This window comes from Cajanus cajan, chromosome 11 (genome assembly GCF_000230855.2).
Source record: "Cajanus cajan strain Asha chromosome 11, NIPB_CcT2T_4, whole genome shotgun sequence".
Lineage (NCBI taxonomy): Eukaryota > Viridiplantae > Streptophyta > Magnoliopsida > Fabales > Fabaceae > Cajanus > Cajanus cajan.
This window is the reverse complement of record NC_138527.1, coordinates 8,174,899-8,199,487: the sequence shown is the minus strand read 5'-3', so window position 1 is coordinate 8,199,487 and position 24,589 is coordinate 8,174,899. Positions and strand designations below refer to the sequence as shown.

Genomic DNA, 24,589 nt, shown 5'->3' with positions numbered 1-24,589 from the left:
TTATTATTATTATTATTGTTTAAATGGATTAAAAAATTATGTAAATATCTAACACATTTGTATAAAGAAATAACTTAATCAAATAAGATCAATTAAGCTAATTTTGTTAAAACAAGAAACAAATACCATCATCTAATATTAAGGAAATGCCACATAAAAATAACTTTTTTTAAGAAGATAGATATTAATAATATTGATATTGATAAAAAGTATTGTTATCATTATTATTATAGTAACTATTATTATTATTATTATTATTATTATTATTATTATTATTATTAATAATAAGGTTACGTAATAACCTAATATAAAATTAATTAAGAATCTATTATATATATTAATTACGTATACTACTTGTTATATACATGTATATAACATTATTATAATTATAATTATAAAATATATTATTTTAGTAAAATATATTATCTGATTACTCTTTTTTTTAAAAAATAAAATAAAATAGTTTGTTAATTGTATGTTAAATGGGCTTAACTCATATGCTGGACCAAAATAATTAATTAATGGCAAATGATAAACATACCTCCACTCTCATATAAATACACCTCCTTTTTAAAAAAAAAATATAAAATGTCTATATTATCCTTAAAAAAAATTTCTAAATTTACACCCCCTTTCCCTGCACCCTCTTCCCCGCACCCCCTTCCCCTCACCCCACACCCTCCTTCTCCGCGCAATATATAATAAATAGGAGCAGTAATATATAGGTTTAATTACTGCTACATTTCATGGCTTCTCTCCTCGTCCTCACCACTGTCCAACCTGGAACTCATTGGAGCGGTGGTGCCGAGGTTGAGATACACCAACCTTGAATCCAAGTTGAGGTTACTTGTTGTTGTTGTTGCCGCTGCTGCTACTGTTGTTGTGGTCCTCGGTCATAGGTGGAGGGTAGATGGGTGCCGCGGAAGAAGGAGCATTGTTGTTGTTGTTGTTGACATTGCCTTCTTCTCGCGACATGACAAGAGCCGCGCGGGGGTCCGCCTTCCACTTCCTCAAGGGTCTCTACAACGCTCCCAAGGGCCACCGCCTCCTCGCCGCCTCCCAGGCCCTCCGCCTCAACGCCCCCCGCGTCGGCGGCAGCTTCGCCGTCTGGGGCGGCCTCTTCTCCACCTTCGACTGCACCATGGTCTACCTCCGCCAGAAGGAGGACCCCTGGAACTCCGGCGCCGGCGGCTTCCTCTCCATGCGCCAGGGCCTCCCCGCCTCCACCCGCTCCGCCGCGTTCGGCGGCGTTCTTCTCGCCCTCATCGAGGGCGCCGGCATCATGCTCAACAAGTTCCTCAGCGCCCAGCAGCCCATGCCCATCATCATCGACGAGCCTTTACCCCCCAGCGGGATGCCCGCTCCTCTGACTCCGCCATCTGACTCCGCTGTGCCGTCGTGGCTCGGCGGCTGGTTCGGCGGCGAGAAGAAGGACGAGCCTGTGGGTGCTGGAGGAAAGAGGTTTAGGTAGAAGAAGGGTGTGGGGTGCGAGAAAGGGAGGGTGTGGGATGCGAGGAAAGGAGGTGCGGAAAACGGGGGTACCGAGAAGAGAAGGGAATATAAATTTAGAAATTTTATTTTTTTTAAGGGTAATTTAGATATTTTATATATATTTTTTTAAAAAGAGGGTGTGTTCATAGGTGAGTGGAGGTGTGTTTATCATCTGCCTTAATTAATTGTTTGTTGAATTAATGGGCTTAACCAATATGCTGGCCCAAAATGGAAAGCAAAAAAAAAAGGAATCAGATGGCACTTGGCCATTTCACTAGAACCCTATAAATAGAAAAGGGTGAGGGGAGTGGGGGAGGCTTTGCTAGGGTTTTGCGCTTAGCCTCCCTCCACAGACGTCGACGGCGCGGCGGACGCTGCCGTGGCGTCGTCGCAGCTAAGGTGGTTGGTGGTCATGCGAAGGGAAGCAGAAGACGGCTAAAGAGAGGAACAGAGGACGACAAAAGGTTATGGCCGCCACCGGAAGTCGTTTCTGACGGTGGTGCGTAGTGGTGTTATGACAGTTTGTCTGTGTGGTGACTCCTCGTAAAGGCGCAACAAGGGTGAGAGGAAAAAGATAAAGGAGTGCAATCGCTGCCACCAGAAATCGTCTCCGGCGGGCGATTAATAAAATTAGTATTTAAAAATAATAAAATGATAAAATAATTCTAAGATTTTAATATTGGTTTTGCAAATAAATAAAACGCCCTAAATTTGTAATTTATCAATTAATTTAGCTCTTAAATTTGTAATGATCAATTAAGTTGAAGGAAAGTCACACATGATGTATAAATTAAAGAAATCAATATGTGGAAATTGTTTCTTTTGTTTTCTAATTCTATATCTCGATGATAGGGAGTCGCTACCAATGTTATTTTTTACGAAAAATATTGAAAAATCATAAAAGAAAATAGTCTACGAAAATTAAATTTTTGAGTTTGAGAGTTGGTTACGTGTGAGGAAGGTATTAGTACCTTACAACGTTTGTCCTAAGACGATTACCTTTAATTAATTAAAAAAATTATTTATAATTTATAAAATATTTATCTCACTAAAATGATTAAATATATTTTATTTATCTAATTTAACTAATGCATTAAAAAAAGGTTAAAATTATTATTGTTATATAAAAAGAAAGATAATATATATTTTTAATTTTTTGGCTCGACAAGATTTATTTCTTGCTCCTACGTATCTCCATGTGTAATGAAGAATTAGAGTTATGTAGTTCTTTGGTAGAAAATATTTGTGTGTTGATATTTTTTAATTAAATTTTATTTTTGTTAAATATAAGATTCTTGAACTGCCTAAAAAACATAAAATTGATTAAGGTGTACACCAAAGTCAATTCAATAAAAGTTTAATTATAATTATTGTTATAGATATTATTATTTTAAAAGATTTTTTGGTTGGACATTTTTTTTTTGGAGAAAAAATTTAAAGATATCAAGTTGTCACAACTTGTATTTTAAATTCAAAGGTTAAAAAGATGTCACATCTAATTAACCATTCCTCCAATAAAATCTTTTATATAATAATTTTGAATATTTATGTTGAATATTGTAGTAATATTTTGATATTTAATTATATATTTTTGAATAATTTTTTTTTAAGATAATAAGTTGTCACAACTTACATCCTTATGTTTAGGGGTGGACAAAACGAACTGAACTGAACTTATAAAAACTATACTGAACTTAAAAGTAGTTCATATGAACTGAACTAAACTAAATATTAGTTCAGACGAACTGAACTGAACTATTTTTTTGTGTCATTGAATTGAACTGAACTATACTATAAAAACTTGAACTGAACTGCAATTTAAACTGCACTAAACTGTTATGATATTTTGAATTGAACAATTTTGACTCATTTATCTATCAAAATAGGACACATTTGTCAACTTTACTTTATTTTCCATTTTATTTAAATTTTTCAAAGGAAAAAAAATATAAAATTAAGTCAAACAAACTCAGTGAATTTTAAGCCTAAAAATAAGTAGTTCAACATAGCTCAATTGATCTGTTAAGTTCAACAAAATTGATACAATTTTTTTTCAAATAACTTTTTTTCTAAAATTTTGGTTATTAAACTATCGAGTTAATCTATTAAGACATAACATGTTAAACACATTTAATTTTTATTTTTTTATAAAAATAGTTCAATTTTTATAATTCAGTTCAGTTTTTATAGTTCAGTACAGTTCAACTTTACGACAGTTCAGTTCAGTTCAGTTTTTTTTAAACAGTTCAGTTCAGTTTTTTTTACAAACAGTTCAATTTTTTATAGTACAGTTCACCACCAGTTTAGTTTAGTTTTTTTTGCCCACCCCTACTTATGTTTTAGGATTAAAAGAATGTCACATTCAAATAATCTCCCTTTAAATAGATATAATTAATACTAATATTGATAAGAGAATATGACAGTAATTATTATTATTATTGTTGTTGTTTAAATGGATTAAAAAATTATGTAAATATCTAACACATTTGTATAAAGAAATAACTTAACCAAATAAGATCAATTAAGCTAATTTTGTTAAAACAAGAAACAAATACCATCATCTAATATTAAGGGAATGCAACATAAAAATAATTTTTTTTAAGAAGATAAATATTAATAATATTAATATTGATAAAAAGTATTGTTATCATTATTATTATAGTAATTATTATTATTATTATTATTATTATTAAGGTTACGTAATAATCTAATATAAAATTACGTGAGAATCTATTATATATATTAATTGCGTATACTACTTGTTATATACATATATATAATATTATTATAATTATAATTATAAAATATATTATTTTAGTAAAATATATTATCTGATTACTCTTTTTTAAAAGAAATAAAATAAAATAGTTAGTTAATTGTATGTTAAATGGGCTTAACCCATATGCTGGCCCAAAATGGAAAGAAAAAAAAAGGAAATCAGATGGCACTTGGCCATTTCACTATAACCCTAAAAATAGAAAAGGGTGAGGGGAGTGGGAGAGGCTCTACTAGGGTTTTGCGCTCAGCCTCCCTCCACAGACATCGATGGCGCGGTCGCAGCTAAGGTGGTTGGCGGTCATGCGAAGGGAAGGAGAAGACGGCTAAAGAGAGGAACAGAGGACGGCAGAAGGTTATGGCCGCCACCGGAAGTCGTTTCCGACGGTGGTGCGTGGTGGTGTTATGACGGTTCGTCTGTGTGGTGACTCCTCGTAAAGGTGCAACAAGTGTGAGAGGAAGAAGATAAAGGAATGCAATCGCCGCCACCGAAAATTGTCTCCAGCGGCGGTGCACGACGGTGTTCACAGGAACCACCGTCTAGTCGCGTTTCCAAGTATATTTCACTCACAACTTTTTTTATTGTTTTTATTTTTTCATTGCGGCTGGATTTTTAGTTGCTGGGTGGAAAACCCTTGACTGAGGGTTTCAGTTGGTTCAAAGGGGAAGGGATTGATTCACAGCAAGATTAAATATTGAGTTGCATACGTATTATTTTCAAAAAAAAAAAGAGAAAAAAAATGACCCTATATAGAGAAAGATTAGAGAAAATACTGATACCCCAAATTTGATTGCACGTTGCTTCTTATTCTGCTTCCTTGTTCTACTTGCTTCTTGCTTGAGCTCTCTCTCTTGATCCTTGGTTCTCTTTGTTTTGAAAATTTTCTCTGCCCCCTTTTGTTCATGTTCTGTTCTATTATATATAGACTCACTATTGTTTTTAATTGTTCTTTGGCAGTTGGTCCAAGCTCATGCTTTTGGAAGCATATATGGAAGAAACATGCTCTTGGGGACATGTTGGTGGCTAGGGGAGAGGAGCTCAGCAAGCTTGTTGGAGGAGAAATAACCGTACAGAAAAGTGTAGGATGACAGAGATTTTGAGTGCAGAGGAAAAGATTATTTTGTTATTTTCTTGTCTTTTTCTGTTTTTCTTTTATTATTTATTTATTTATTATTTATGCTTATTCTGTGTAGTTTTTGAGTTTAAATCTAGTTTGTAAATTATTTGTTCTTGAATCATTAATTTGAAAATTTTGGGAAATAAATTAGTAGAAAAATTAGTGGCATAAAAATTGGTGTTTACAGTTGCCCCTCTTTACTTAAATTTTACTAAAGAATATGAATAATAATATTTTTCATATAATTGTAGTAAAAGATAAGTAAAGACTTAAACTCCAATTTTGTCTAGGACAAAAGTTACGTGTATTCGCCACTTAGAGGAAAGATAGTCATGAGGATTTAACATACATTGGAGAGTATAAGAATCTTAAAGTAATAACCATAGGGATCCTAAAATATCAAAAGAAAAAGAATAGTGGACTTTGGGATATAAAATATTGGAAGCAAAAAGCATGATGACTCAAATATGAAAATAGTGGACTTGGGGACCCAAAATATTAAAAGCTAAGAGCATGGGAACTTAAAATATGAAAAATAGTGAACTCAAAGATCCAAAATATTGAGAATTAAGAGCACATGGACTTCAAATATGAAAACAGTGGACTCAAGGATCCAAAATATTGAGAATTAAGAGCACGGGGACTTTAAATATGAAATAGTGGACTCAAGGATCCAAAATATTGAGAATTAAGAGCACGGAGACTCAAAGTATAAAAATAGTTGACTCGGGGATTTAAAATATTAAAAATTAAGAGCATTGGAACTCAAAATATGAAAAATAGTGGACTCGGAGATCCAAAATATTGAGAATGAAGAGCACAGGGACTTCAAATATGAAAATAGTGGACTCAGGGATCCAAAATATTGAGAATTAAGAGCACGAAGACTCAAAGTATAAAAATAATGGACTCGGAGATCCAAAATATCGAGAACTATGCGCATGGGAACTCAAAATATGAAAACAATGGACTCGGGGATCCAAAATATTGAGAGTTAAGAGTGCAAGGTCTGAAACATTAGTAGAGTGAGTGTAAAGGCTTGAAACATTAATAGAGTGACTATAGAGACTCAAAACATTAAAAGCGTGAGCTTAGAGGCTCAAAGCATTGACTAAGTGAGTGTGAAAGCTCAAAACATTAAAAGAATGAGCATGGGGACTTGAAACATTAAAAGAGTGAGCGCGGGGGCTTGGTGCATAAAAAGGGTGAGCATGAGGCTCGAAACATTAAACCGAGTGAGATAGTAGTCAAGTAAGTATAAGAAAATTTAAACTTAATGCTCGATTGGTTCATGATTAATGAAATGTATGCACGATATGCTATGCGAAATGATCTTAGTGAAAATAAATAATAATAATAATAAAATAAAATGAGTTTTGGCTTTTCATCCTTCTTTTGCATCGTTTTTCCGACCTTTGACCCCTTACGAGTGTGAGTGTTCAAGTCGACCTCTTTTCAAATTATGGCGTCGCCAAATAAGCTATCTTGCTTGATTAGAAGAGTACAATTCAATTCAAAGCTTTCAACATCCATAATCTTCTTCAGTAGAGTTAGCTAAAGATCTTTCATTTCTTTATGACTCTCAGAATCAAACATCGTAATTGAAATACTCTAATTTATTTTTAATTTTATTTGTTTGTTTTTCTTGCATCACATGTTGCACTTTTAGCATATAATAATGAAGTAAACACACAAAAATGACGAATGTGGGGAATATGGACTTTTATTGCTTCAAGGAAGAAAGTACAAGTACATGAGAGTAGAGATAACCAAAACAAGGGGAGAATAACAAATCATATTTTTAGGGAAGCAACACTAATTCCCCATATCAACAACTTTGAGAACCCTATTAATTGGCTTCTAAAGGTATCAAGTGCTTGCTGAGCATTTTGAACATTGCCTTGATCTTCCAATTTGCCCCAACTTCGTACTTTGGTTGTAATATCTATTTCCTCCTTCTTCACCTTCCTATAGAAAAGTTGCTCTAACATTTGCCTAAATTGCCCTTTCAAGTTTTCAGCCCAATGATCCTTTCTTTTTCTTTCATTTGTTTTTATTTTCTTTTTAGACCTTAACTTTTTGTCTAGGCCGCTCTTTTCGAGTTTTCAGCCTACCAAGTCGCTCTAAGTTTTACCTAAGCTGGCTTTTCAAGTTTTCAGCCTAGCGAGCTTTTCTTTTTGTTATTATTTGTTTTCATTTTTCTTTTTAGACCTTAACTTTTTCCTAGGCCGCTCTTTTCGAGTTTTCAACCTACCAAGTCGCTCTAAATTTTTCCTAAGCTGCCTTTTCAGGTTTTCAGCCTAGCGAGCTTTTTCTTTTTGTTATTATTTTGTGTTCTCCTTTATACATAATATTTCTTGACTGCATCAGAGTTTATTGGGTTCAATAGATCTTCCCCATCCATATTCGTGAGAATCAAAGCCCCTCCTGAGAAAACCTTTTTTACCACATAAGGCCCTTCATAATTCGGGGTCCATTTCCCTCTATGATCTCTTTGAGGTGGCAATATCTTTTTTAATACTAAATCTCCTTCTTGAAAATCTCGCGGATGAACCTTTTTGTCGAAAGCCCTCTTTATCCTTTTTTGATATAATTGACCATGACATAAGGCATTCAATCTTTTCTCTTCAATGAGGTTCAATTGATCATAGTGAGCCTGAACCCATTCCGCTTCCTCAAGTTTGGTTTCAGCCAATACTCTTAGAAAGGGTATCTCAACCTCAATGGGAAGCACTGCTTCCATACCATAAACCATAGAATATGGAGTTGCCCCAGTAGAGGTGCGAACAAAAGTTTGATATCCATGTAGGGCAAAAAAAAGCATTTCGTGCCAATCCTCGTAGGTGACCACCATTTTTTGAATAATCTTTTTAATATTCTTGTTTGCTGCTTTTATTGCCCCATTCATCTTAGGGTGATATGGTGAAGAATTGTGATGTTGAATCTTGAAACCTTCACACAACTCTTTCATCATCTTGTTGTTCAGATTGGTCCCATTGTCAGTAATGATACGACTTGGCAACCCATATCTACAAATTAAATTTCTTTTAATGAATTTGACCACCACATTTCTGGTCACACTAGCATAAGAAGCTGCTTCAACCCATTTAGTGAAGTAGTCGATAGCAACAAGAATGAATCGATGCCCATTAGATGCTTTTGGTTCTATTAGAACAACCATGTCTATTCCCCACATTGAAAAAGGCCATGGAGCAGCCAATACATTCAAAGATGTTGGGGGAACATGAATATTATATGCATAAATTTGGCACTTGTGACACTTCCTCACATGGATACAGTAATCAGCCTCTATGGTCAACCAATAATAACCAGATCTTAGGATCTTTCTTGCCATTACATGTCCACTTGCATGTGTTCCAAATGGACCTTCATGGATCTCTTCCATGATTTCCATAGCTTCTTTAGCATCAACACATCTAAGCAATACCATGTCATGATTTCTTTTATAAAGTACTTCTCCATTTAAGAAGAAACTCATTGCTAATCTCCTTAAAGTTTTCTTGCCATTTTTTGAAGCTCCGGGAGGGTACTCTCTGTCTTTTAGATAGCGCTTGATGTCATAGAACCATGGTTTTCCATCTGGTTCTCCCTCTATTGCTTGACAATATGCTGGTTGACCTCGATTCTGTATTCTTATCAATGGAACCTCTTTTCCTTGACTAATCTTGAACATCGAAGACAATGTAGCCAGAGCATCAGCCAATTGATTTTCCTCACGAGGGATGTGATGGAAAGTTATTTCCTCAAACTGTTCCATCAAAATTTTGATGTATGAGTGGTATAGAATTAATTTAGAATCCTGAGTTTCCCATTCATCTCTGAGTTGATGAACAACCAATGCTGAGTCTCCATAAACCTCTAACACTCTATCCTTAAACTCCAAAGCTACTAGAACCCCCATTGCACATGCTTCATACTCTGCCACATTGTTAGTGCAATCAAAACCCAACCTTGCAGTGAAAAGGATTAATCGGTTCTCTGGAGTAATCATCACTGCCCCAATTTCATGCCCTAGTGCATTAGAAGCTCCATTAAATAACAACGTCCACTTCTTTCCATTTATGGACTCTCCATCCTCAAATAAAGCCATGATATCTTCATCTGGAAAATCATATTGCATTGATTGATAATCTTGTATGGGTTGATGAGCGAAATACTCAGCCAATGCACTGCCTTTAACAACCTTTTGGGTTACATATACAATATCATACTCTAACAACAATATTTTTCAGCGAGCAATTCGACCAGTCAAAGCAGGCTTTTCAAATATATACTTGATCGGATCCATCTTAGACACTAACCATGTAGTATGACTTAACATGTATTGTCTCAAACGCCTAGTAGCCTAAGCCAAAACACAACAGGTTCGCTCTAGCAAAGAGTACCTTCTTTCACAATTTGTAAACTTTTTGCTCAAGTAATAGATTGCTTGTTCTTTTCTTCTATATGCATCATGTTGCCCCAGTGCACAACCCATAGATTCATCAAGTACCAAGATATTCAGAATGAGAGGTCTCCCTGAAATGGGAGGTACCAAAACTAGAGGGTCTTGCAGGTGGCAGTTAATTGAGATATGAACCTGGCAATGTAGTTCAACCTACCCAAGAAACTACGGACTTCTTTTTCTGTACTAGGAGCTAGCATTTCTAAAATTGCTCGCACTTTGTCAGGATCCACCTCTATACCTTTTTCATTAACTACAAATCCCAACAACTTGCTTGACTTCACACCAAAAGTACATTTGGCAGGATTAAGTCGGAGCTTATACTTCCTTAGCCGCACAAATAGCTTTTGTAGATTTGTGATATGCTCTACCTCTGTTCTTGACTTAACAATCATATCATCGACATAAACTTCAATCTCTTTGTGCATCATATCATGAAACAAAGTCACCATAGCTCATTGATAGGTTGCTCCAGCATTCTTCAATCCAAAGGGCATCACTTTGTAACAAAACGTTCCTCATGATGTAATAAATGTAGTTTTTTCCATATCTTCAGGAGCCATCCTTATTTGATTATATCCTGAAAAATCCATCCATGAACGAAAACAAAGCATGTCAGGCAGTGTTATCCACTAGAACATCTATATGTGGCAATGGGAAATCATCTTTGGGACTAACCCTGTTAAGGTCTCTGTAGTCAACACACATTCGAACTTTTCCGTCCTTCTTTGGAATAGGAACTATATTGGAAACCCATTGAGGGTACTTCGCCACTACAAGGAATCCAACATCAAATTGTTTCTTCACCTCTTCTTTTATCTTTAAAGAGACCTCTGGCTTCATGCGCCTCAATTTTTGCTTAACTGGTGTGTATTCAGGGTTCAATGGCAAGTGATGCTCAACTATGCTAGAATCCAACTCAGGCATGACTTGGTATGACCACGCGAAGACATCGACATAATCAAATAACAACATAAGCAACTTATTTATTTCTTCTCCTTTTATAACAACTCCTACTTTTATTTCTCTTTTATCATTTTCATTTCCCAAATTAATCACTTCAAGTTCTTCCTCATGGGGTTGGATTACCTGATCCTCTTGTTCCACCAACCTTTCCATTTCTGGTGGAGTGCTCAAGTCATCATCATCCTCCTCAGCTTTATTAATGGGGTGATCAAAATTGTAACATGGGATATTAGCGTTATTATTTTTGGCATGGTTATTATTGGATCTACAATTTAGGGTTGACAAAAGAAAATGAAGGTTTGAGCAATAAATGAAAGAAAAGAAAGATTAAAGGATAAAAAGGACACATGATAGAATATCAAAATGAATTTCATTCATATGATATACTGACAGACAACATGCACGTCTGTTAACAAAAAAGTCATACTAAAATCATGGGCATAATCATAGAGTTTGTGTTACAATTACTTTGAAATTGAATTAAGAGTCACATGAAATTCAACGATCTTTCAATTGTGGAGCTCTTCACATGGGTCACACGGATATACGAAGTTGGCATGATTATCATCATCATCTTCCTTAATCATAGCCACTTGATTTGCGTGCACCACCCCCCACTTTGAAAGCTTTGATAAAGGTGACAAATGAGAATCCTTTGAACTTTAGGCTCTCGATTCTCTAGACGAGCCAACCTTTTCTCTTTATTCTCCTCTACCATTCTTCTTTTATCGGTTTGAGTAGGTTTGTACCTATCCCCCATCGATTCTTGTTTTTTGGCAATTCTATCAATTTCGTAACTCCTTCCAAGCATTTTCCCAACCCAAGTCCTGGCTGGTACCCTTCATTCATCATGACCTTTGCAACCATCATGGATGCGTTTGATGGTTGTGGACTTCCCATTGGAGATTCAACATAAGCAGTACTAATTATTTCCAATGACTGAAATGAGGTTTCCAAAGCCTCCTCAGTTGCTTCAATATAACGAGTGGGAGTAGGACAACTCATCAACATGTCTTCCTCACCCGAGACAATCACTAGCTTGTCCTCCACAATGAATTTCAACTTCTGATGTAAAGAAGAGGGAACAACCCCAGCTGAATGGATCCATGGCCTTCCCAACAAACAACTGTATGCAGGTTTAATATCCATGACTTGAAAAGTCATGTTGAAAGTGAATGGGCCAATCTGGATAGGGATCTCAATCTCTCCCATAACTTCCCTTTGAGATCCATCAACGATCATGGAACTTGGTTTCATATATGTCCTGGCACAAGGCAATTGATCCAATGTTAACTTGGGCATCACATTCAATGAGGACCCATTATCGATAAGCACCCTAGCCAAAATGTGATTTGCGCATTTCACAGAGATGTGTAAAGCCTTGTTATGCCCTCTTCCCTCAACTAGGATTTCATCGTCTGTGAAAGTAAGGTGATTGTTAGTTGTAATGTTACCAATGATGCCACCAAATGTGTCTAGTGTGATGTCATTGGACACATGAGCTTCGTTTAAGATCTTCATCAACAAATTTCTATGACTATCAGAATTCATCAACACTGATAACACACTACAAGAAAAATCAGCATTATCTACGGAAAAAATCCGTAGATAATGATGAAAATCCGTAGATAACTGATAATTATCTACGGATTATCTACGGAAAAAAATCCGTAGATAATAAGGTCGTAGATAACGTTATCTATGGAAAATTTTCCGTAGATAACGTTATCTACGGATTTTATCTACGGATATAAAATTTATCTACGGATGCGTTTATCTACGGAATTTATCTACGGATGCGTTTATCTACGGAATTTATCTACGGATACGTTTATCTACGGAAATTTCTGTAGGTAAGTTATCTACAGAAATTTCCGTAGATAACTTACCTACGAAAATTTCCGTAGATAACTTACCTACGGAAATTTCCGTAGATAACTTATCTACGGAAATTTCCGTAGATAAGTTACCTACAGAAATTTCCGTAGATAAGTTATCTACGGAAATTTCCGTAGATAAAACATAAAATAAAAAAAATAAAAAAAAACAACAATTTCTCTTAGATTATCAACAGAACTACACAAGCACCAGCAACGCAACTCAAAAACAAGATCCAATCAGAAAAAAAAATGTAACAAAAAACTGCATAACAATAATTAAAAATGAAAACCAGCACCAAAATATCTAATAGCAACTCAAATTCAAAACAGTCAAACAATTCAAATCAAATAAAATAAAAGAAAATAAAATCCGCTTCAACAATCAACACAATTACACAAGCACCGGCAACAAAACTCGAAAACAAAATGCAATCAGAAAAAAAAATGCAGCAGAAAATTGCATAACAATAATGAAAAAAAAGTGTGTATATATGATCATGAGAAGATCATCAACTTTAAGATTTCATGCACTTAAGAAAAGAACACAGCAAATATTAGATAAAAATAAAAAATAAAAAACTACCTTGTGGATATTTCTATATGATTGCATACAAAACCATTACTGATAAAAAAAATATTAATTATCCAGATTTTTACGTAACATACAAGCCTTTTAAATTACAGAAAATATTGACAGGGTGAAAAGAATGAATGTACATCTGGGGAGGAGTAAAGAAGAGCCTGAATTTCTCCTTCTGTCAACTATCTCTTCTGCCTCTGATTGCAAGCGGGACAAAAGCTTATCTCTTCCATATATCTTTGTGTCTGGGTTATTAGTTCTCCCCACGTTATCATCCACATCCACCCATGATGAACCAAGCTTTCTGCCTTCTAGAGCTGCAGTAGCAGCTTTAGCTGACCAGAAGATAAAGAGAATATCATTGGCACGAAAATATTCTGCCCATTTCTCTCTGCAGGGAAAGATAAGACAGGACAAAATAATAAGCCATGATACAATAAAGGGCAATATTTGGTACAATATAAACCTCTTATGGGAATCAGACAACCAAACCTGATAGAAGCAGGTAAAAGATCGGCCTTGTTAACCAAAAGCAATGTGCGTTTGTGCTCATCAACCTCTCGTGCATAAGCCTGTCCCAAAGTAAAATTGGAGCAAAACTGGTCATGATTGGCATACACAATAGTGATTCTTAAAAAGAAATGAATGAAATATATACGAAAGATCCAAAGTACGCTACACAGATTAAAGATGTACAATGTCTGGTTAAATCTATCTCACTATTGCTTGTTACACTTTTTACAGAGATTAAAGTAAGTTACGATGTTTTAAAAAATAGAAGTAGGGACTCTGAATGGCTGCTGCGACTGTTTTGAACTTCATTGCATTAAAGCTGCCCTAAAAGAATATCCATGATCCCAAGTTCTCTACCAGAGCATCTCAAAGTTGAAAAATGAGATTGTTTTTAGGATTAGGATCACTTTTCAGTTTGCAGCTAATGATGCAGGTCCAACTTGTTTGGCCTTTTTCCTTTGTTTTTGTTTGAATAACAAGCCAAATTAAAAAAGGGCAGCTAATAATCTAATCAATGTGATCAATACAGTGAAACAGGAAACAATAACAAAAAACTGCACAGTATTGTGGAATTGTTGCTGTATCTATCAACATACTAGTAACAACCATCTAAAATGGAAAAGGGGGGCAAAAGAGTTGCAACAGGAGTATAAGTTCAAGCCAATAAAATAAAATTCTTTTATTACTTTCAAGAATGGAACAAAAGAACATCTTCTGTTCTATGTTTGTGGTAAGGGTAGATAAATCTGGAGCTCATTTAATTAATTTAATCTCAACTTGGTATCTTTGAGGCAACAAAAGGTTGAAGCAATTAGAAACCACCAACCACTATATGGTTCTTTGGATAAGCATAATTTGGGAGGGAAAAATAATATTTTTCATAAGTGTTGGATATAAGTTTCAAAAAAAATATATAAATTTCCTAAACAAGCATAGCACTACAAATAACCTTTTAAAAAAGTAGAACTAGAAAAGTTGTTTCCTACTACATTGCTAATTAAATTTAAAGACTTCAAGGTTGCTCAAACACTTTCAAATAAATTTAAACCAAAGAAAATATATTTGCTAACTCTAAAATATATGAAAAGCTAATATGCAACTAAATCAATTTTATTATAAACTTAATAACATTGAGGTGAAAATAAATACCTCCATCAGTGGAGTATCAATACTTTGGTGAAAGAAGTGAAAGAACTAACCAAAATATCAAAATCTAATTCTTTTGGTGATTTTTCATCCGTTATAGGAACACGTTCATAATCAACAAGATATCCCTCCACTTGCAATTCCTGATACACCTACAGCAAAGAAAACAACCTTGATGCATTTCTATCAGAAAATTGATTGAGAATTATGACACTCCCAAAGCAAACAAGTTTCAGCCATACCTCTAGTGGTGTCTTCACATAATTACTTGACACGGGCTCCCATTGGTCCACTATCTGCCCATCTGGCAGTTCATCAGTCACAAGGATCTTATTTCCATATCTGTTGCATCCACATGCAAATAAGATAAACAGTAATGAGTAAAGACAAGCACAAATTCAAAGGACAAGCTGCAGTTAACGCATCACATAAATACCTTGCAGCTTCCACCAGAATGTCTTCTTTCAAACGAGCTTCCATTTGCTCAACCCTCTCCCTATTAATTCCCTAATTAAGCACAGAATGCCACACAACTCAACAAACTCAATCATTCAACCAAATTATAAGCAAAGCATCACACTAAATTGACAGCCAGCACAACATACCGTATACTCAAGGTTGGAGAAGGGCCTCTCCACATCTCGCAAAACAAAGGGACGGCCATTAATGTACGCAAGCTGATTCCAACAAAGGAAGAAAATAAAAAAAAATAAAAAAAAAGTTAGGAAAGACCGAGTTAAAGTATTAAAGCTGAACTAACGAGTCCATGAATCGAGCGCCAATGTGGTTGAGAACGACAAATAGTTTCGAAAAAGCAGAACAGACCGGCTCCTCGCGAAGGCTAATCCAGAGAACTTTGAATCGAGCGCCAATGTGGTTGAGAACGTTCCGTATTCCATGAATCGTGGGAATGGCAACACCATGAACATGCAAGGAGTCGGATGCCTAAGAATAACGGCATTGAAATGAAATGAAGAGCAGAAAAAAAGCGAAGAAGAAGACCTACCTGGCGATAATTGGGAGCGCCTTCGATCTGAGGAGACAGACGCTTGTTCTGGCAACCAGGGAAATGCTCGGTCTTGAGAATGGTTTTCTTCCCCAAGACACAACCGCCTCTCATCTTCATCACCTGCTCCGGCTCCTTCGGTATCATCGACACCTTCTCACTCAAATTCCAATTCAAATTTTGAGCTTTCTGAAAGTGTCGTGCCTCTCTTCTCTGTATATTAGGGTTTAAAATCGTGCCTCTCACGAACCTCGTGCCTCTCTTCTCTGTATATTAGGTTTAAACTTTGCCTCTCTTCTCTTCTTTGTGACGTTTTGTGTTTTAAGAATATATTTTTTATTTAAAAAAAAAACTACCATTTTAACTCCTATAAATAATAGGAAATAAATATCTTTAAAATACAATTATTTTTAAAATTACTATATTATATTTTTTATTAATTAAATTAATATATAAATAATATTTTAATTTAAACTTGAAAATAATGATTAATATAATTTAATTTAAATGCAAAATAATAGTATTTCAAATTTAAAATAACAATATATTTATAATAACAATAATAATAGTTCAATTTTGAAATTTTAACAAAATCTTAAAGTTTTATGTATAACACTTTTTCTTTGAATATAAAAAAAATTATATTCTCTCTAAATAACTACGTAAAATCTTCTAATATTTTATCTACCTATCATTATTAGTGGCACAAAGTGATTTAACATCTCTAGTATTTATAAAAATATTTAATTTTTATTTTTTTTAAAAAAAAATTAGATAAAATCATTTTAATATTATTGTGATATAGAATGTCATTTTGAAAGTTATTTAGTTACTTTTTATATTTTTATTTTATTTTCAATCAAAATTTATTTTCATGATAAACAAGTATTATTTCTTAAAACATATCATTATTCATTGATCTTATTACATAAAAATTTATTATATAATATCTTAAATAAGTTATTTCTTTAAATATATCCTTATTTATCAGATGTTTAATAGTAATATAATTTGTTGAAATCTTTATTAATATGATTCGCTGAATATCTAATTAAAACTTACATCGTATAAAATCCAAATTAAAGAAAAAGGTAACAAACACATGTACGATGACAACTAATAAACTAAAAAACCATAAACAGAAAATGAAACACAAAAGGAAAGCAAATTATATATATATATATATATATATATATATATATATTAAAGAAGATGGATCTTTTTACTCTAAGAGTTACATAGACTTACTCCGTTCAATAACTCATTTTCTGTATGAAATTTCAATTATCTAACCGTTCAATTTAAAGTTCTTAATGCATAGATCAAATATGTAAATTGTTAGAAAATTTAAAAATCATTTGATACTTCGTTTTATTAATTTTAATCAATGTATAAAATGATTCTATGATTATCCGTCAATTTGAATTAATGAAATGAAGTATCAAATGATTTTTAAATTTTTTACAAATTTGTAAATTTGATCTATGCATTAAAATTTTTAAATTGAACAGTTTGATCATTAATAATAATTAAAAATTATTTATTTATTTAGGTTATCACATACCATTATACATTTCATGTCTTTAAATCTTTTAATAAAAAGTTAAATTAATAACTAAAAATTATTTATTTATTTCTTAAGAATTGAGGGTATATAATTATCCATTATTTTGGAGACAAAAATTAGTTACAAGATGACGTATATATATTTCCCTTTATCTATTACTATATACATATAATCAAACAACTATATATTTAACTATTTTTCTTCCATTCATTTCCTCAGTCTCTTTGTCTCTGTCTCTCTATATATATAGACAAACAGGTTATACTAACAGTAATACCGGGTGTAACTTTTATTAAGTATTACACACCACTCGATAATTAATTATTATATTATGAATAATAATAATATATATATTTAATTCATCTTTAAAAATAATTGAAGTTAAAAGGAAAAGAAATTTGATTAAATTAATATATTTTAAAAAATTAAAGACTCAATTGAGTATTTTCAAAATAAATTTAATATTTAAATAAGAAAATTAATTATTGAATCTTTTAAAAATAAGATAAACAAATTTAACTTAAAAAATATTAAATAAATTATATGAATTATTATATAATATAAGAAATATTTATAATTAATATAAATAGAAATATAAATTATTAATTGTTATATTAGTTTTTATTTGTTAAAAAAATTCAATCTTTAATTTGTTTCTTACGTTTAATAAAGTAAAACTGAATTCATCTTTTCTTTATGTTTTCCATTAAATATGGTACACAAAAGTTAAAGCTATTCATTATTCTAAATTATATTTTAATTAAAAATAATTTTTTAGTAAATAAAAAGTATTATAATAAATAATTAAACTAAAAAAAATAAATTTTATAATGATTATTTTTTTTAATGATGTTAAATTAAATATTTTAATTATTTTATAAAAAAAAATGTTTTACCTACGGAACTTATCTACGGAATTTTTTTCGTAGATAATTTCCAGTTATCTACGGAAATTTCCGTAGATAACTGGAAATTATCTACGAAAAAAATTCCGTAGATAATATTCCGTAGAAAATTAAATATTATCTACGGAAAATATTCCGTAGATAATTAAATGTTATCTACGGAAAAATTTCCATAGATAATATTCCGTAGATAATAACAATTTTTCTTGTAGTGGCAAAACCACACTAAAGTGAAACAATTGGAGCAGAAAGACGATAATTTCATTCATAATAGAACGTTACATAATCTTGAAAGAAACCGCATTAACAGCTAAACAACAACCAATGCTTGAAATTATCTATACAGACAAGCTAGGGGCTTAAGCACGCTCGCCCCTGATGCGCCTAGCTCTGTGAAACTCAAGGTGACCCTGGCACCGCAAGGTGTAGTTGCCTCTACTGGGCCGGTGCAAGGAGCAGCCATGGGCGACGAAGCCCGAGAAGAGAGAGAGGCCCATTTGGAGGAGCCAAGTGCCCTGGAGAATGAGGCCGAGGCCGAGGCCCAGTCTGGGGAAATGGGAGAGGGGAGATCTGACGTGGAGGAGAGTGCAGAAGAGGCAGAGGGCGATGGGGAGGAGGAAGAGGTCGTAGTAGCGATTCTCGACGCCGGTGGGGTCTTTGCGCTGAAGGTAGAAAAGGAGGAACTCTAGGGCGAAGGCGAAGGAGGCAACGAGGGAGAGCAAGGGGGAGGGGAGAGGGAGGAGGAGAGGTAGGAGGGAGTAGAAGAGGAAGAGCAGAGCGACGGGGAGGACCTGCAGCTGAAGGGCGGTATTCTTTGAGTTGAATGGGATTTTGAACTTGCGGTGTGTGCGAGAACGGTGAGAGAGATGAATGGGGAATATTTGTAACACCCAAATCTTTATTATTATTATTTTTGTTAATGGCATTTTCGTAATTTTAATAAAGTTATAGGGATATTTTGGGTTTCGGAACGGGCCGTTCCAAAAGTGGAACGGGCCGTTCCAAATGTTGAAAATGTGAGGTTTTTGTAGTCCCAGAACGGGCCTGGAACGGGCCGTTCTGGTATGGAGAACGGGCCGTTCCGGATGGAGAACGAGCCGTTCTGCTGAGATTAAGAACGGGCCGTTCTGGTTTTAGAACGGGCCGTTCTGCTTTTTGGGAACGGGCCGTTCCGATTTTGGAACGGGCCGTTCCAGTTGAGAAATTTGCACAAATTCGAAGGATCCGGAACGGGCCGTTCCGAATTCAATACGGGCCGTTCCGGGTACACCAGTTTGCCTATAAATAGGGCAGGGGGGGTGAAAATTTTTATACAGAGAAGAAGTGAAATCCTAGAGAGAGAAAGAGAAGAGAGAGAGAGAGAAAGAGAGAGAAAAGGAAAAGAAAGAGGGGATCCAGAGGAGGAGGTCCTGCCCAAGTTCCAACTCCGCCTATCCAGGTAAGGGGGGGAGTGAGAACCTCGCTCAGGGGTGTGGGGATAATTGTTGGATAGTTGTTTGTCGGATTGGCCCCCAATCCCTTGCCGTTGTTCTGTCTGATTTTCTATTTACTCTATTTTGTTCCCTGTTGAGGATGCCGTTGTTCTGTTTGATTTTCTATTTACTTTACTTTGTTGTTTGTTGAAGGTGCCGTTGTTCTGTTTGATTTTCTATTTACTCTACTCTGTTTTTGTTAAAGGTGCCGTTGTTCTGTCCGATTTTCTATTTATTATATTTTGTTCTTTGTTGAAAGTAATAAATGAGTATGAAATTAATGTTAATAATAAATGAGTTTTAATATGAACAAAAATGCTCTCTGTGAATACCTATGCGGACCTTATGAGGAGTATTGATGACATGACCATGTGAAATATGGACAAATGACATGAGACCTAAGAATGGACTATTGAGACAAACTATGATTATGAGACTATGACAAATGAGGACATGATGTACTAAATGAAATTATGTAACAAGTTAAATATTGAGTCAATGAGATTATGATGGTATGACATGCATCATACACATATATTATTCCAGGTGTGCCGCTGAGGCCGCATACCAGTGATGTAACTTGCTAACGAGGTGTACCTTTGGGTCACCAGCGATGTAACTTGCTAACCAGGTGTACCTTCGGGTCACCAGTGATGTAACCAGGTGTACCTTTGGGTCACCAGTGATGTAACCAGGTGTGCCTTAGGGTCACCAGTGATGATATGTGAAACTTCCTTATGGCGCCACATGCATGCATTTATAAGTCAAGATCATGACACCATTGCATGATAAATGAATATATATGTGATATTGATGATGTATGTGTATTATTTATAAGTGACTTATATTGGTTGTGTGTGTGGGTGCTATCTAACCTTTATTTCTGTATCTGAAACTGAGTGAGATGTTTCTCACTCCCTTGTTGTTTTTGTATATGTTTTAAATTGTGTTGCAGATGATCAGCATCATGAGGATGTTGGTGATGAGGCTTAAAGGCTTCAATTGGGCATGCTCTGATAGGATGTGACATCGGGGCATAGTTATTTTAGTTTAATATGTTATTGTTTTAATAACTTTAGTTTCTCTTCTTTGTAATTTCTAACGAAGAGATAACGTAGATAAAGTTTATAATTTAAGGAAAATGTATGTTAAGAATTGTAATTTGAACGTTCTTGATAAAAGACCAGAATGAATATCTTTATTTATATTTTATTACATGATTTGGAAAATATAAATTGATTCCTAACCAGGAGGCACTGCCACCTTTACTGGAGTTAATTTATATTTCCTTTATTATTATTTGTATATATATGATTTCTTGTTTTTCACTAAATTGTATTGAAAATCTTAACTTCTTTTCTTTTATAATTCTTTTACACTGTAGTTATGATTTATGAGTTACGAATGTGAATCTTCTACCTTGTGATATTTGAAATATTTGTCAACTATGAAAGATTTTATTTACCCAAAAAGAAGAAAAGAAATATTTTATTGTTACATTTGTTGTATATTAATAATGGGGTAGAGGGTGTCACATTTAGTGGTATCAGAGCAGGTCGATCTAATCGACCGTGTGTTATGAGTTTACTATGCTTACTTGATTTATTATGTTTATTTGGTACATGAATGATGGACTAAACTGATTGTTAAACTTGTTGGTATGCTAGTATGATGATTGATTATGTTTATTGATTGTATTATTTTCTTAGACTATGGCTGGTAGAAATGATCGTGCGATTGCCGATGCTCTTCAAGCATTAGCACAAGCTATGAATAATAACAATAGGACTGAAGTTACTCCTAACTGGTTGGAGCAATTTCAACGAAATCACCCACCTACCTTTAAAGGAGGATATGACCCAGATGCTGCTATGAATTGGCTAACAGAAATAGAGAAAATTTTCAATGTTATGGATTGTCCCATCGCTCAGAAGGTGAAGTTGGCCACATTCATGTTGACTGCTGATGCTCACTTTTGGTGGGAAGGAGCACTTCGGAGGATGATTGATGGAGGGGTGCACTTGAATTGGGACAACTTCAAGAAGGTCTTTCTTGAGAAGTATTTCCCGGATGATGTGAGAAGTCGGAAAGAAATGGAATTCCTTGAGCTGAATCAAGGGAACGACACAGTGGCTGTGTATGCTGCCAAATTTGATGCTTTGGTTCGTTATTGCACACACTACCATGGTGAGGGTGGTGAAAGAGCTAAATGCATAAAATTTGTAAATGGTCTGCGTCCGGAAGTGAAAACTGCAATTAACTATCAGGAGATATATCACTTTCCCACTCTGGTCAATAAGTGCAAGATTTATGATCATGACAACCGTGCTCGTGCTGCTTTTTATAAAGGAGTTGGAGGTCCTATCCGTGCTGTAAGTTCTAGTACTTCGGGAAGGAGTAAGCCTTACTTCGCTTCTAATAGATTTCAAGGGAGTAAAGCTGCTGCTAATAAAAGCAAGTTGCTTACTAGAGGATCCACTGTTAGTGCTACTGGAAGTGTTGGAGGGTCTGTGTCCACTCCTTCAGTAAGATGCTGGAAGTGTGGACTTGTTGGTCATAATCAGTCTGAGTGTCGTGACAGGGAAGTTACCTGCTTCAACTGCAATGGTAAAGGTCACATCAGTACCCAATGTCCTGAATCACAAAGAACACGTGTTATTGAATCGGGTTCGCAAATTGAGCGTCCAAAGACTGTAGGGAGAGTATTTGCTCTTAGTGGTGCTGAAGCTTCTCGGTCAGAAAATTTGATACAAGGTACTTGTTTCATAGCTGAGACTCCTTTTGTTGTACTATTTGATTCTGGTGCAACTCATTCCTTTATTTCTGTCTCTTGTGTCCAAAAATTGAATTTGCCTGTGTCTTTGTTAGATTTTGATCTAGTTGTTAAAACCCCTACTAATGGTCCTGTGACTACATCCCTAGTGTGTTTGAAATGTCCTTTGACAGTTTCTGATAAGCAGTTTCTAGTTGACTTAATTTGTTTGCCTCTTAGTCAATTAGATGTAATTCTTGGCATGGATTGGTTATCTTCTCACCATGTCCTTTTAAACTGCTTTGAGAAATCTATTTCCTTTGGTGAATGTAAGAGTACGGAATTTCTTAGTGCTGCTGACATTAAAACTTGTTTAAAAGACAATGAAAGAGTGTACATGATCTTAGCTTCTTTAACACTTGAGACTGATAGTAAGCTAGACGAGATTCCCTTAGTGAGAGAATTTCCAGAAGTATTTCCTAAGGATGTGTCTAGTTTACCACCTGAGAGAGAGATTGAGTTTAGCATAGACTTAGTACCAGGTACCCCACCTATATCTATAGCACCCTATAGGATGTCCCCAACAGAGTTAGTTGAGCTTAAGAAACAAATAGAGGAATTACAAGGAAAACAATTCATTAGGCCTAGTGTTTCGCCTTGGGGAGCGCCTGTTTTATTGGTTAAGAAGAAAGATGGGAGCATGAGGTTGTGCGTAGACTATAGGCAACTGAATAAAGTGACCATTAAGAATAAGTATCCTTTGCCTAGGATAGATGACCTTATGGATCAACTAGTTGGAGCTTGTGTGTTCAGTAAGATAGATTTAAGGTCAGGATACCATCAGATTAGAGTGAGAACTGAGGATGTTCCTAAGACTGCCTTTAGAACCCGCTATGGGCACTATGAGTATTTAGTTATGCCTTTTGGTGTGACTAATGCACCTGGTGTTTTTATGGACTACATGAATAGGATCTTTCACCCTTACTTGGATAGATTTGTAGTGGTCTTCATAGATGATATCCTAGTGTATTCCAAGACTAGGGAAGAGCATGTTGAGCACCTTAGGATCGTTCTTCAAACCCTTAAGGAGAAACAGTTGTATGCTAAATTGTCAAAATGTGAATTTTGGTTGGATAGTGTGAACTTTCTAGGACATGTGATATCCAAGGGTGGAATAGCTGTAGATCCTGCTAAGGTAGAAGCTGTGTTAGAGTGGAGAACACCTAAATCAGTATTTGAGATTAGGAGTTTCCTAGGACTAGCTGGTTATTACAGAAGGTTCATAGAGAATTTCTCTAGGCTAGCTCTTCCTTTGACTAAGCTGACGAAGAAAGACCAACCTTTTGTGTGGGATTCTAGGTGTCAGGAAAGTTTTCAAGAGCTTAAGAGGAGATTAACTAGTGCTCCTGTGTTAGTATTACCTGATCCTAGTAAGACTTTTGAGGTATTTTGTGATGCTTCTAAATTGGGTTTAGGAGGAGTGCTTATGCAAGAGGGTAAGGTAGTAGCCTATGCTTCAAGACAACTTAAAATTCATGAGCAAAACTATCCTACCCATGACCTTGAGTTAGCTGCAATAGTTTTTGTGCTCAAGTTGTGGAGACATTACTTGTTTGGGTCTAGATTTGAGGTTTTTAGTGACCATAAAAGCCTTAAGTACTTGTTTGACCAAAAGGAATTGAATATGAGGCAGAGGAGATGGTTAGAGTTTCTTAAGGATTATGACTTTCAATTAAATTATCACCCTGGCAAGGCTAATGTTGTAGCTGATGCTTTGAGTAGAAAATCTTTGAGAATGTCTTCCTTGATGATTAGGGAAATGCAAATGATTGAGGAGTTTAGGGATATGAGCTTAGGGTGTGAGTTGACCTCTAAGAGTATTAAGTTGGGAGCTTTAAGAGTGACTAATAGCTTGATAGATGAGATTAGAGAAGGTCAGAAGATGGATCCTTT

The 24,589-nt window shown here is 34.8% G+C and overlaps 3 long non-coding RNA genes and 1 pseudogene across 3 annotated transcripts; 3 read left to right on the top strand and 1 right to left on the bottom strand.

The window, feature by feature from the left end:
* The first annotated feature begins 432 nt into the window (after positions 1-432).
* LOC145953330 (mitochondrial import inner membrane translocase subunit TIM17-2 pseudogene) lies at positions 433-1,471 on the top strand (annotated as a pseudogene).
* A 2,842-nt stretch (positions 1,472-4,313) lies between these two features.
* LOC109803387 (uncharacterized) lies at positions 4,314-5,502 on the top strand. The gene is made up of 2 exons (XR_002240167.3): positions 4,314-4,822; positions 5,225-5,502. It is a non-coding gene; the product is annotated as an uncharacterized LOC109803387 (long non-coding RNA).
* A 9,022-nt stretch (positions 5,503-14,524) lies between these two features.
* On the bottom strand, positions 14,525-17,089 carry LOC145953116 (uncharacterized). The gene is made up of 3 exons (XR_014430666.1): positions 15,371-17,089; positions 15,177-15,276; positions 14,525-15,086 (listed from the first exon to the last, which is right to left on the bottom strand). It is a non-coding gene; the product is annotated as an uncharacterized LOC145953116 (long non-coding RNA).
* Positions 17,090-19,301: 2,212 nt separating this feature from the next.
* Positions 19,302-21,099, top strand: LOC145953092 (uncharacterized). Its single transcript, XR_014430640.1, has 2 exons — positions 19,302-19,850; positions 20,840-21,099. It is a non-coding gene; the product is annotated as an uncharacterized LOC145953092 (long non-coding RNA).
* The last annotated feature ends 3,490 nt before the right edge of the window (positions 21,100-24,589 follow it).